The following is a 16130-nucleotide window of genomic DNA, read 5'->3' as shown; positions in this document are numbered from 1 at the left end:
CAGGGGTTATACAGAGCACACCCTGGACACACACACAGATGGGAATGCTGACCAGGAGCTGCAGGGGTTATATAGAGCACACCCTGGCCACACAGAAATGGGAATATTGACCAGGAGTTGCAGGTTCTATACAGAGCACAACCTGGCCACACAGAGATGGGAATGTTGACCAGTAGCTGCTGGAGTTATACAGAGCATACCCTGGGCACACACAGATGGGAATGTTGACCAGGAGCTGCAGGGGTTATACAGAGCGCCACCTGGCCTCACAGAGAAGGACATGTTGACCAGGAGCTGCATGAGTTATACAGAGCACACCCTGGCCACACAGAGATGGGAATGTTGACCAGGAGCAGGGGTAATACAGAGCACACCCTGGCCACACAGAGATGGGAATGTTGACCAGGAGCTGCAGGGGTTATAAAGAACACACCCTGGCCACACAGAGATGGGAATGTTGACCAGGAGCTGCAGGGGTTATACAGAGCACACACTGGCCACACAGAGATGGGAATGTTGACCAGGAGCTGCAGGAGTTATACAGAGCACATCCTGGCCACACACACAGATGGGAATGTTGGCCAGAAGCTGCAGGGGATATACAGAGCACATCCTGGCCACACAGAGAAGGGAATGTTGACCAGGAGCTGCAGGGGTTATACAGAGCACACCCTGGACACACACAGAGATGGGAATGTTGACCAGGTGCTGCAGGGGTTATACAGAGCACATCCAGGCCACACAGAGATGGGAATGTTGACCAGGAGCTGCATGAGTATACAGAGCACACCCTGCCCACACACGGAAATGGGAATGTTGACCAGGAGCTGCAGGAGTTATACAGAGCACAACCTGGCCACACAGAGATGGGAATGTTGACCAGGAGCTGCAGGAGTTATGCAGAGCATACCCTGGGAACACACAGCTGTGAATGTTGACCAGGAGCTGCAGGGGTTATACAGAGCACCACCTGGCCTCACTGAGAAGGACATGTTGACCAGGTGCTGCAGGAGTTACACAGAGCACACCCTGGCCACACAGAGATGGGAATGTTGACCAGGAGCTGCAGGTGTTATACAGAGCACACCCTGGCCTCACAGAGATGGGAATGTTGACCAGGAGCTGCAGGGGTTATACAGAGCACACCCTGGCCACACAGAGATCGGAATGTTGACCAGGAGCTGCAGGAGTTATACAGAGCACACCCTGGCCACACAGAGATAGGAATGTTGACCAGGAGCTGCAGGGGTTATGCAGAGCACACCCTGGCCACAAAGAGATGGGAAGGTTGACCAGGAGCTGCAGCAGTTATACAGAGCACCCCCTGACCACACACAGAGATGGGAATGTTGACCAGGAGCTGCAGGAGTTATACAGAGCACACCCTGGCCACACAGAGATGGGAATGTTGACCAGGAGCTGCAGGAGTATACAGAGCACATCCTGGCCACACAGAGATGGGAATGTTGACCAGGAGCTGCAGGAGTTATACAGAACACACCCTGGCCACACACAGAGATGGGAATGTTGACCAGGAGCTGCAGGGGTGATACAGACCACAGCCTGGCCACACAGAGATGGGAATGTTGACCAGGAGCTGCAGGAGTATACAGAGCACATCCTGGCCACACAGAGATGGGAATGTTGACCAGGAGCTGCAGGAGTATACAGAGCGCATCCTGGCCACACACAGATGGGAATGTTGACCAGGAGCTGCAGGAGTTATACAGAGCACACCCTGGCCACACACAGAGATGGGAATGTTGACAAGGAGATGCAGGGGTTATACAGAGCACATCCTGGCCGCCCAGAGATGTGAATGTTGACCAGGAGCTGCTGGGGTTATGCAGAGCACACTCTGGCCACACAGAGATGGGAATGTTGACCAGGAGCTTCTGGTGTTACACAGAGCACACCCTGGCCACACAGAGATGGGAATGTTGACCAGGAGCTGCTGGGGTTATACAGAGCACACCCTGGCCACACACAGATGGGAATGTTGACCAGGAGCTGCAGGAGTTATACAGAGCACTCTCTCACACACAGAGATGGGAATGTTGACCAGGAGCTGCAGGAGGATATACAGAGCACATCCTGGCCACACAGAGATGGTAATGTCGACCAGGAGCTGCAGGTGTTATACTGAGCACAGCCTGGCCACACAGAGATGGGAATGTTGACCAGGAGCTGCAGGTGTTATACAGAGCACACCCTGGCCTCACAGAGATGGGAATGTTGACCAGGAGCTGCAGGGGTTATACAGAGCACACCCTGGCCACACAGAGATCGGAATGTTGACCAGGAGCTGCAGGAGTTATACAGAGCACACCCTGGCCACACAGAGATGGGAAGGTTGACAAGGAGCTGCAGGAGTTATACAGACCACCCCCTGACCACACACAGAGATGGGAATGTTGACCAGGAGCTGCAGGAGTTATACAGAGCACACCCTGGCCACACACAGAGATGGGAATGTTGACAAGGAGCTACTGGGATTATACAGTGCACATCCTGGCCACACAGAGATGGGAATGTTGACCAGGAGCTGCAGGGGTGATACAGACCACAGCCTGGCCACACAGAGATGGGAATGTTGACCAGGAGCTGCAGGAGTATACAGAGCACATCCTGGCCACACAGAGATGGCAATGTTGACCAGGAGCTGCAGGAGTATACAGAGCACATCCTGGCCACACACAGATGGGAATGTTGACCAGGAGCTGCAGGAGTTATACAGAGCACACCCTGGCCACACACAGAGATGGGAATGTTGACCAGGAGATGCAGGGGTTATGCAGAGCACATCCTGGCCGCCCAGAGATGTGAATGTTGACCAGGAGCTGCTGGGGTTATGCAGAGCACACTCTGGCCACACAGAGATGGGAATGTTGACCAGGAGCTTCTGGTGTTACACAGAGCACACCCTGGCCACACAGAGATGGGAATGTTGACCAGGAGCTGCTGGGGTTATACAGAGCACACCCTGGCCACACACAGATGGGAATGTTGACCAGGAGCTGCAGGAGTTATACAGAGCACTCTCTCACACACAGAGATGGGAATGTTGACCAGGAGCTGCAGGGGATATACAGAGCACATCCTGGCCACACAGAGATGGTAATGTCGACCAGGAGCTGCAGGGGTTATACTGAGCACAGCCTGGCCACACAGAGATGGGAATGTTGACCAGGGGCTGCAGGGGTTATACAGAGCACACCCTGGCCACACAGAGATGAGAATGTTGACCAGGAGCTGCCGGTGTTATACAGTGCACACACTGGCCACACAGAGATGGGATGTTGACCAGGAGCTGCAGGGGTTATACAGAGCACACCCTGGCCACACAGAGATGGGAATGTTGACCAGGAGCTGCAGGGGTTATACAGAGCACACCCTGGCCACACAGAGATGGGAATGTTGACCAGGAGCTGCAGGGGATATACAGAGCACACCCTGGCCACACACAGAGATGAGAATGTTGACCAGGAGCTGCTGGGGTTAGACAGAGCACACCCTGGCCACACTGAAATGGGAATGTTCACCAGGAGCTGCAGTAGTTATACAGAGCACACCCTGGCCACACCCAGAGATGCGAATGTTGACCAGGAGCTGCTGGGGTTATACAGTGCACACCGTGGCCACACAGAGATGGGAATGTTGACCAGGAGCTGCAGGGTTTATACAGAGCAAAGCCTGGCCACACATAGATGGGAATATTGACCAGGAGCTGCAGGGGTTATACAGAGCACACCCTGGGCACAAACAGAGATGGGAATGTTGACCATGAGCTGCAGGGGTTATACAGAGCACACCCTGGCCACACACACAGATGGGAATGTTGACCAGGAGCTGCTGGGGTTATACAGAGCACACCCTGGCCACACCCAGAGATGCGAATGTTGACCAGGAGCTGCTGGGGTTATACAGTGCACACCGTGGCCACACAGAGATGGGAATGTTGACCAGGAGCTGCAGGGTTTATACAGAGCACAGCCTGGCCACACATAGATGGGAATATTGACCAGGAGCTGCAGGGGTTATACAGAGCACACCCTGGGCACAAACAGAGATGGGAATGTTGACCATGAGCTGCAGGGGTTATACAGTGCACACCCTGGCCACACAGAGATGGGAATGTTGACCAGGAGTTGCAGGGGTTATACAGAGCACACCCTGACCACACACACAGATGGGAATGTTGACCAGGAGCTGCAGGGGATATACAGAGCACATCCTGGCCACATAGAGATGGGAATGTTGACCAGGAGCTGCAGGGGTTATACAGAGCACACACTGGTCACACAGAGATGGGAATGTTGACCAGGAGCTGCAGGGGTTATACAGAGCGCCAGCTGGCCTCACAGAGAAGGACATGTTGACCAGGAGCTTCAGGAGTTATACAGAGCACACCCTGGCCACACAGAGATGGGAATGTTGACCAGGAGCTGCAGGGGTTATACAGAGCACACCCTGGCCACACAGAGATGGGAATGTTGACCAGGAGCGGCAGGGGTTAGACAGAGCACACCCTGGCCACACACAGAGATGGGAATGTTAACCAGGAGCTGCAGGGGTTATACAGAGCACACCCTGGCCACACAGAGATGGGAATGTTGACCAGGAGCTGCAGGAGTTATGCAGAGCACACCCTGACAACACACAGAGATGGGAATTTTGACCAGGAGCTACTGGGATTATACAGTGCACATCCTGGCCACACACAGATGGGAATGTTGACCAGAAGCTGCAGGGGTTATACAGAGCACACCCTGACCACACACAGAGATGGGAATGTTGACCAGGAGCTGCAGGGGTTATACAGAGCGCCACCTGGCCTCACTGAGAAGGACATGTTGACCAGGAGCTGCAGGAGTTATACAGAGCGCCACCTGGCCTCACTGAGAAGGACATGTTGACCAGGAGCTGCAAGGGTTATACAGAGCACACCCTGGCCACACAGAGATGGGAATGTTGACCAGGAGCTGCAGGAGTATACAGAGCACATCCAGGCCACACAGAGATGGGAATGTTGACCAGGAGCTGCAGGAGTATACAGAGCACATCCTGACCACACACAGAGATGGGAATGTTGACCAGGAGCTGCAGGGGTTATACAGAGCACACCCTGGCCACACAGAGATGGGAATGCTCACCAGGAGCTGCAGGTGTTATACAGAGCACACCCTGGCCACACAGAGATGAGAATGTTGACCAGGAGCTGCTGGGGTTATACAGAGCACACCCTGGCCACACTGAGATGGGAATGCTCACCAGGAGCTGCAGTAGTTATACAGAGCACACACTGGCCACACACAGAGATGCGAATGTTGACCAGGAGCTGCAGGGGTTATACAGAGCACACCCTGGCCACACACAGAGAAGGGAATGTTGACCAGGAGCTGCAGGGGTTATACAGAGTACACCCTGGCCACACATAGATGGGAATGTTGACCAGGAGCTGCAGGGGTTATAGAGAGCATACCCTGGCCACACAGAGATGGGAATGTTGACCAGGAGCTGCAGGGGTTATACAGAGAACACCCTGGCCACACAGAGATGGGAATGTTGACCAGGAGTTGCAGGGGTTATACAGAGAACACCCTGGCCACACATAGATGGGAATGTTGACCAGGAGCTGCAGGGGTTATACAGAGCACACCCTGGACACACACAGAGATGGGAATGTTGACCAGGAGCTGCAGGGGTTATACAGAGCGCCAGCTGGCCTCACAGAGAAGGACGTGTTGACCAGGAGCTGCAGGAGTTATACAGAGCACACCCTGGCCAGACAAAGATGGGAATGTTGACCAGGAGCTGCAGGTTTTATACAGAGCACACCCTGGCCACACAGAGATGGGAATGTTGACCAGGAGCTGCAGGGGTTAGACAGAGCACACCCTGACCACACACAGAGATTGGAATGTTGACCAGGAGCTGCAGGGGTTATACAGAGAACACCCTGGCCACACATAGATGGGAATGTTGACCAGGAGCTGCAGGGGTTATACAGAGCACACCCTGGACACACACAGAGATGGGAATGTTGACCAGGAGCTGCAGGGGTTATACAGAGCACACCCTGGCCACACAGAGATGGGAATGTTGACCAGGAGCGGCAGGGGTTAGACAGAGCACACCCTGGCCACACACAGAGATGGGAATGTTAACCAGGAGCTGCAGGGGTTATACAGAGCACACCCTGGCCACACAGAGATGGGAATGTTGACCAGGAGCTGCAGGAGTTATGCAGAGCACACCCTGACAACACACAGAGATGGGAATTTTGACCAGGAGCTACTGGGATTATACAGTGCACATCCTGGCCACACACAGATGGGAATGTTGACCAGAAGCTGCAGGGGTTATACAGAGCACACCCTGACCACGCACAGAGATGGGAATGTTGACCAGGAGCTGCAGGGGTTATACAGAGCGCCACCTGGCCTCACTGAGAAGGACATGTTGACCAGGAGCTGCAGGAGTTATACAGAGCGCCACCTGGCCTCACTGAGAAGGACATGTTGACCAGGACCTGCAAGGGTTATACAGAGCACACCCTGGCCACACAGAGATGGGAATGTTGACCAGGAGCTGCAGGAGTATACAGAGCACATCCAGGCCACACAGAGATGGGAATGTTGACCAGGAGCTGCAGGAGTATACAGAGCACATCCTGACCACACACAGAGATGGGAATGTTGACCAGGAGCTGCAGGGGTTATACAGAGCACACCCTGGCCACACAGAGATGGGAATGCTCACCAGGAGCTGCAGTTGTTATACAGAGCACACCCTGGCCACACAGAGATGAGAATGTTGACCAGGAGCTGCTGGGGTTATACAGAGCACACCCTGGCCACACTGAGATGGGAATGCTCACCAGGAGCTGCAGTACTTATACAGAGCACACACTGGCCACACACAGAGATGCGAATGTTGACCAGGAGCTGCAGGGGTTATACAGAGCACACCCTGGCCACACATAGATGGGAATGTTGACCAGGAGCTGCAGGGGTTATAGAGAGCATACGCTGGCCACACAGAGATGGGAATGTTGACCAGGAGCTGCAGGGGTTATACAGAGAACACCCTGGCCACACAGAGATGGGAATGTTGAGCAGGAGCTGCAGGGGTTATACAGAGAACACCCTGGCCACACATAGATGGGAATGTTGACCAGGAGCTGCAGGGGTTATACAGAGCACACCCTGGACACACACAGAGATGGGAATGTTGACCAGGAGCTGCAGGGGTTATACAGAGCGCCAGCTGGCCTCACAGAGAAGGACGTGTTGACCAGGAGCTGCAGGAGTTATACAGAGCACACCCTGGCCAGACAAAGATGGGAATGTTGACCAGGAGCTGCAGGTTTTATACAGAGCACACACTGGCCACACAGAGATGGGAATGTTGACCAGGAGCTGCAGGGGTTAGACAGAGCACACCCTGACCACACACAGAGATGGGAATGTTGACCAGGAGCTGCAGGGGTTATACAGAGAACACCCTGGCCACACATACATGGGAATGTTGACCAGGAGCTGCAGGGGTTATACAGAGCACACCCTGGACAAACACAGAGATGGGAATGTTGACCAGGAGCTGCAGGGGTTATACAGAGCGCCAGCTGGCCTCACAGAGAAGGACGTGTTGACCAGGAGCTGCAGGAGTTATACAGAGCACACCCTGGCCAGACAAAGATGGGAATGTTGACCAGGAGCTGCAGGTTTTATACAGAGCACACCCTGGCCACACAGAGATGGGAATGTTGACCAGGAGCTGCAGGGGTTAGACAGAGCACACCCTGACCACACACAGAGATGGGAATGTTGACCAGGAGCTGCAGGAGTTATACAGAGCACACCCTGGCCACACAGAGATGGGAATGTTTACCAGGAGCTGCAGGAGTATACAGAGCACATCCTGGCCACACAGAGATGGGAATGTTGACCAGGTGCTGCAGGAGTATACAGAGCACATCCTGGCCACACAGAGATGGGAATGTTGACCAGGAGCTGCAGGGGTTATACAGAGCACACCCTGGCCACACAGAGATGGGAATGTTGACCAGGAGCTGCAGGTGTTAAACAGAGCACACCCTGGCCACACAGAGATGGGAATGTTGACCAGGAGCTGCTGGGGTTATACAGAGCACACCCTGGACACACAGAGATGGGAATGTTGACCAGGAGCTGCAGGGGTTATACAGAGTACACCCTGGACACACAGAGGTGGGAATTTTGACCAGAAACTGCTGTGGTTATAAAAGAGCACACCCTGGCCACACAGAGATGGGAATGTTAACCAGGAGCTGCAGGGGTTACACAGATCACTCCCAGGACACACTGAGAGACGGGAATGCTGACCAGGAGCTGCAGGGGTTATACAGATCACACCCCGGCCACGCAGAGATGGGAATGTTGACCAGGAGCTGCAGGGGATGTACAGAGCACATCCTGGCCACACAGAGATGGGAATGTTGACCAGGAGCTGCAGGGGTTATACAGAGCACACCCTGGACACACACAGAGATGTGAATGTTGACCAGTAGCTGCAGGGGTTATACAGTGCGCATGCTGTCCACACACATATGGGAGTGTTGACATGGAGCTGCTGGGCTTATACAGAGCACACCAAGGACACACACACAGATGGGAATGTTGACCAGGAGCTGCAGGGGTTATACAGAGCACAACCTGGCCACACAGAGATGGGAATGTTGACCAGGAGTTGCAGGAGTTATACAGAGCATACCCTGGGCACACATCGATGGGAATGTTGACCAGGAGCTGCAGGGGTTATACAGAGCGCCACCTGGCCTTACAGTGAAGGACATGTTGACCAGGAGCTGCAGGAGTTATACAGAGCACACCCTGGCCACGCAGAGATGGGAATGTTGACCAGGAGCATGGGTTATACAGAGCACACCCTGGCCACACAGAGATAGGAATGTTGACCAGGAGCTGCAGGGGTTATACAGAACACACCCTGGCCACACAGAGATGGGAATGTTGACCAGGAGCTGCAGGGGTGAAACAGAGCACACCCTGGCCACACAGAGATGGGAATGTTGACCAGGAGCTGCAGGAGTTATACAGAGCACATCCTGGCAACACACACAGATGGGAATGTTGACCAGGTGCTGCAGGGGTTATACAGTGCGCACGCTGTCCACAGACAGATGGGAGTGTTGACCAGGAGCTGCTGGGGTTATACAGAGCACACCCTGGACGCACACACAGATGGGAATGTTGACCAGGAGCTGCAGGGATTATACAGAGCACAACCTGGCCACACAGAAATGGGAATGTTGACCAGGAGCTGCAGGAGTTATACAGAGCATGCCCTGGGCACACACAGATGGGAATGTTGACCAGGAGCTGCAGGGGTTATACAGAGCGCCACCTGGCCTCACAGAGAAGGACATGTTGACCAGGAGCTGCATGAGTTATACAGAGCACACCCTGGCCACACAGAGATGGGAATGTTGACCAGGAGCAGGGGTAATACAGAGCACACCCTGGCCACACAGAGATGGGAATGTTGACCAGGAGCTGCAGGGGTTATACAGAACACACCCTGGCCACACACAGAGATGGGAATGTTGACCAGGAGATGCAGCGGTTATACAGAGCACATCCTGGCCGCCCAGAGATGTGAATGTTGACCAGGAGCTGCTGGGGTTATGCAGAGCACACTCTGGCCACACAGAGATGGGAATGTTGACCAGGAGCTTCTGGTGTTACACAGAGCACACCCTGGCCACACAGAGATGGGAATGTTGACCAGGAGCTGCTGGGGTTATACAGAGCACACCCTGGCCACACACAGATGGGAATGTTGACCAGGAGCTGCAGGAGTTATACAGAGCACTCTCTCACACACAGAGATGGGAATGTTGACCAGGAGCTGCAGGGGATATACAGAGCACATCCTGGCCACACAGAGATGGTAATGTCGACCAGGAGCTGCAGGGGTTATACTGAGCACAGCCTGGCCACACAGAGATGGGAATGTTGACCAGGGGCTGCAGGGGTTATACAGAGCACACCCTGGCCACACAGAGATGAGAATGTTGACCAGGAGCTGCCGGTGTTATACAGTGCACACACTGGCCACACAGAGATGGGATGTTGACCAGGAGCTGCAGGGGTTATACAGAGCACACCCTGGCCACACAGAGATGGGAATGTTGACCAGGAGCTGCAGGGGTTATACAGAGCACACCCTGGCCACACAGAGATGGGAATGTTGACCAGGAGCTGCAGGGGTTATACAGAGCACACCCTGGCCACACACAGAGATGAGAATGTTGACCAGGAGCTGCTGGGGTTAGACAGAGCACATCCTGGCCACACTGAGATGGGAATGTTGACCAGGAGCTGCAGGGTTTATACAGAGCACACCCTGGCCACACATAGATGGGAATATTGACCAGGAGCTGCAGGGGTTATACAGAGCACATCCTGGGCACAAACAGAGATGGGAATGTTGACCATGAGCTGCAGGGGTTATACAGTGCACACCCTGGCCACACAGAGATGGGAATGTTGACCAGGAGCTGCAGGGGATATACAGAGCACATCCTGGCCACATAGAGATGGGAATGTTGACCAGGAGCTGCAGGGGTTATACAGAGCACACCCTGGTCACACAGAGATGGGAATGTTGACCAGGAGCTGCAGGGGTTATACAGAGCGCCAGCTGGCCTCACAGAGAAGGACATGTTGACCAGGAGCTTCAGGAGTTATACAGAGCACACCCTGGCCACACAGAGATGGGAATGTTGACCAGGAGCTGCAGGGGTTATACAGAGCACACCCTGGCCACACAGAGATGGGAATGTTGACCAGGAGCGGCAGGGGTTAGACAGTGCACACCCTGGCCACACACAGAGATGGGAATGTTAACCAGGAGCTGCAGGGGTTATACAGAGCACACCCTGGCCACACAGAGATGGGAATGTTGACCAGGAGCTGCAGGAGTTATGCAGAGCATACCCTGACAACACACAGAGATGGGAATTTTGACCAGGAGCTACTGGGATTATACAGTGCACATCCTGGCCACACACAGATGGGAATGTTTACCAGAAGCTGCAGGGGTTATACAGAGCACACCCTGACCACACACAGAGATGGGAATGTTGACCAGGAGCTGCAGGGGTTATACAGAGCGCCACCTGGCCTCACTGAGAGGGACATGTTGACCAGGAGCTGCAGGAGTTATACAGAGCGCCACCTGGCCTCACTGAGAAGGACATGTTGACCAGGAGCTGCAAGGGTTATACAGAGCACACCCTGGCCACACACAGAGATGGGAATGTTGACCAGGAGCTGCAGGAGTATACAGAGCACATCCAGGCCACACAGAGATGGGAATGTTGAACAGGAGCTGCAGGAGTATACAGAGCACATCCTGACCACACACAGAGATGGGAATGTTGACCAGGAGCTGCAGGGGTTATACAGAGCACACCCTGGCCACACAGAGATGGGAATGCTCACCAGGAGCTGCAGGTGTTCTACAGAGCACACCCTGGCCACACAGAGATGAGAATGTTGACCAGGAGCTGCTGGGGTTATACAGAGCACACCCTGGCCACACTGAGATGGGAATGCTCACCAGGAGCTGCAGTAGTTATACAGAGCACACACTGGCCACACACAGAGATGCGAATGTTGACCAGGAGCTGCAGGGGTTATACAGAGCACACCCTGGCCACACACAAAGAGGGGAATGTTGACCAGGAGCTGCAGGGGTTATACAGAGTACACCCTGGCCCCACATAGATGGGAATGTTGACCAGGAGCTGCAGGGGTTATAGAGAGCATACCTTGGCCACACAGAGATGGGAATGTTGACCAGGAGCTGCAGGGGTTATACAGAGAACACCCTGGCCACACAGAGATGGGAATGTTGACCAGGAGCTGCAGGGGTTATACAGAGAACACCCTGGCCACACATAGATGGGAATGTTGACCAGGAGCTGCAGGGGTTATACAGAGCACACCCTGGACACACACAGAGATGGGAATGTTGACCAGGAGCTGCAGGGGTTATACAGAGCGCCAGCTGGCCTCACAGAGAAGGACGTGTTGACCAGGAGCTGCAGGAGTTATACAGAGCACACCCTGGCCAGACAAAGATGGGAATGTTGACCAGGAGCTGCAGGTTTTATACAGAGCACACCCTGGCCACACAGAGATGGGAATGTTGACCAGGAGCTGCAGGGGTTATACAGAGCGCCACCTGGCCTCACTGAGAAGGACATGTTGACCAGGAGCTGCAGGAGTTATACAGAGCGCCACCTGGCCTCACTGAGAAGGACATGTTGACCAGGAGCTGCAAGGGTTATACAGAGCACACCCTCGCCACACAGAGATGGGAATGTTGACCAGGAGCTGCAGGAGTATACAGAGCACATCCAGGCCACACAGAGATGGGAATGTTGAACAGGAGCTGCAGGAGTATACAGAGCACATCCTGACCACACACAGAGATGGGAATGTTGACCAGGAGGTGCAGGGGTTATACAGAGCACACCCTGGCCACACAGAGATGGGAATGCTCACCAGGAGCTGCAGGTGTTCTACAGAGCACACCCTGGCCACACAGAGATGAGAATGTTGACCAGGAGCTGCTGGGGTTATGCAGAGCACACCCTGGCCACACTGAGATGGGAATGCTCACCAGGAGCTGCAGTAGTTATACAGAGCACACACTGGCCACACACAGAGATGCGAATGTTGACCAGGAGCTGCAGGGGTTATACAGAGCACACCCTGGCCACACACAAAGAGGGGAATGTTGACCAGGAGCTGCAGGGGTTATACAGAGTACACCCTGGCCACACATAGATGGGAATGTTGACCAGGAGCTGCAGGGGTTATAGAGAGCATACCTTGGCCACACAGAGATGGGAATGTTGACCAGGAGCTGCAGGGGTTATATAGAGAACACCCTGGCCACACAGAGATGGGAATGTTGACCAGGAGCTGCAGGGGTTATACAGAGAACACCCTGGCCACACATAGATGGGAATGTTGACCAGGAGCTGCAGGGGTTATACAGAGCACACCCTGGACACACACAGAGATGGGAATGTTGACCAGGAGCTGCAGGGGTTATACAGAGCGCCAGCTGGCCTCACAGAGAAGGACGTGTTGACCAGGAGCTGCAGGAGTTATACAGAGCACACCCTGGCCAGACAAAGATGGGAATGTTGACCAAGAGCTGCAGGTTTTATACAGAGCACACCCTGGCCACACAGAGATGGGAATGTTGTCCAGGAGCTGCAGGGGTTAGACAGAGCACACCCTGACCACACACAGAGATGGGAATGTTGACCAGGAGCTGCAGGAGTTATACAGAGCACACCCTGGCCACACAGAGATGGGAATGTTGACCAGGAGCTGCAGGGGTTATACAGAGAACACCCTGGCCACACATAGATGGGAATGTTGACCAGGAGCTGCAGGGGTTATACAGAGCACACCCTGGACACACACAGAGATGGGAATGTTGACCAGGAGCTGCAGGGGTTATACAGAGCGCCAGCTGGCCTCACAGAGAAGAACGTGTTGACCAGGAGCTGCAGGAGTTATATAGAGCACACCCTGGCCAGACAAAGATGGGAATGTTGACCAGGAGCTGCAGGTTTTATACAGAGCACACCCTGGCCACACAGAGATGGGAATGTTGACCAGGAGCTGCAGGGGTTAGACAGAGCACACCCTGACCACACACAGAGATGGGAATGTTGACCAGGAGCTGAAGGAGTTATACAGAGCACACCCTGGCCACACAGAGATGGGAATGTTTACCAGGAGCTGCAGGAGTATACAGAGCACATCCTGGCCACACAGAGATGGGAATGTTGACCAGGTGCTGCAGGAGTATACAGAGCACATCCTGGCCACACAGAGATGGGAATGTTGACCAGGAGCTGCAGGGGTTATACAGAGCACACACTGGCCACACAGATGGGAATGTTGACCAGGAGCTGCAGGGGTTATACAGAGCACACCCTGGACACACACTTAGATGGGAATGCTGACCAGGAGCTGCAGGGGTTATACAGAACACACCCTGGCCACACAGAGATGGAAATGTTGACCAGGAGCTGCAGGGGTTTTACAGAGCACACCCTGGCCACACAGAGATGGGAATGTTGATCAGGAGCTGCAGGAGTATACAGAGCACATCCAGGCCACACAGAGATGGGAATGTTGACCAGGAGCTGCAGGGGTATACAGAGCACATCCTGACCACACACAGAGATGGGAATGTTGACCAGGAGCTGCAGGGGTAATACAGAGCACACCCTGGCCACACAGAGATGGGAATGCTCACCAGGAGCTGCAGGTGTTATACAGAGCACACCCTGGCCACACAGAGATGAGAATGTTGACCAGGAGCTGCTGGGGTTATACAGAGCACACCCTGGCCACACTGAGATGGGAATTCTCACCAGGAGCTGCAGTAGTTATACAGAGCACACACTGGCCACACACACAGATGCGAATGTTGACCAGGAGCTGCAGGGGTTATACAGAGCACACCCTGGCCACACATAGAGAAGGGAATGTTGACCAGGAGCTGCAGGGGTTTTACAGAGAACACCCTGGCCACACATAGATGGGAATGTTGACCAGGAGCTGCAGGGGTTATAGAGAGCATACCCTGGCCACAAAGAGATGGGAATGTTGACCAGGAGCTGCAGGGGTTATACAGAGAACTCACTGGCCACACATAGATGGGAATGTTGACCAGGAGTTGCAGGGGTTATAGAGAGCATACCCTGGCCACACAGAGATGGGAATGTTGACCAGGAGCTGCAGGGGTTATACAGAGCACACCCTGGACACACACAGAGATGGGAATGTTGACCAGGAGCTGCAGGGGTTATACAGAGCGCCAGCTGGCCTCACAGAGAAGGACATGTTGACCAGGAGCTGCAGGAGTTATACAGAGCACACCCTGGCCAGACAAAGATGGGAATGTTGACCAGGAGCTGCAGGTTTTATACAGAGCACACCCTGGCCACACAGAGATGGGAATGTTGACCAGGAGCTACAGGGGTTAGACAGAGCACACCCTGACCACACACAGAGATGGGAATGTTGACCAGGAGCTGCAGGAGTTATACAGAGCACACCCTGGCCACACAGAGATGGGAATGTTTACCAGGAGCTGCAGGAGTATACAGAGCACATCCTGGCCACACAGAGATGGGAATGTTGACCAGGTGCTGCAGGAGTATACAGAGCACATCCTGGCCACACAGAGATGGGAATGTTGACCAGGAGCTGCAGGGGTTATACAGAGCACACCCTGGCCACACAGAGATGGGAATGTTGACCAGGAGCTGCAGGTGTTAAACAGAGCGCACCCTGGCCACACAGAGATGGGAATGTTGACCAGGAGCTGCTGGGGTTATACAGAGCACACCCTGGACACACAGAGATGGGAATGTTGACCAGGAGCTGCAGGGGTTATACAGAGCACACCCTGGACACACAGAGGTGGGAATTTTGACCAGGAACTGCTGGGGTTATAAAAGAGCACACCCTGGCCACACAGAGATGGGAATGTTAACCAGGAGCTGCAGGGGTTACACAGATCACTCCCAGGACACACTGAGAGACGGGAATGTTGACCAGGAGCTGCAGGGGTTATACAGATCACACCCTGGCCACGCAGAGATGGGAATGTTGACCAGGAGCTGCAGTGGTTATACAGATCACACCCTGGCCACGCAGAGATGGGAATGTTGACCAGGAGCTGCAGGGGTTATACAGAGCACACCCTGGCCACACAGAGATGGGAATGTTGACCAGTAGCTGCAGGAGTATACAGACCACACCCTGGCCACACACAGAGATGAGAATGTTGACCAGGTGCGGCGGAGGTTATACAGAGCACACCCTGGCCACACAGAGACGGGAATGTTAACCAGGAGCTGCAGGGGTCACACAGATCACTCCCAGGACACACTGAGAGACGGGAATGTTGACCAGGAGCTGCAGGGGTTATACAGATCACACCCTGGCAACACAGAGATGGGAATGTTGACCAGAAGTTTCAGGGGTTATACAGAGCACACCCTGGCCACACACACAGATGGG

Source organism: Scyliorhinus torazame, chromosome 5 (genome assembly GCF_047496885.1).
Source record: "Scyliorhinus torazame isolate Kashiwa2021f chromosome 5, sScyTor2.1, whole genome shotgun sequence".
NCBI lineage: Eukaryota > Metazoa > Chordata > Chondrichthyes > Carcharhiniformes > Scyliorhinidae > Scyliorhinus > Scyliorhinus torazame.
This window is presented reverse-complemented; position numbering follows the sequence as displayed.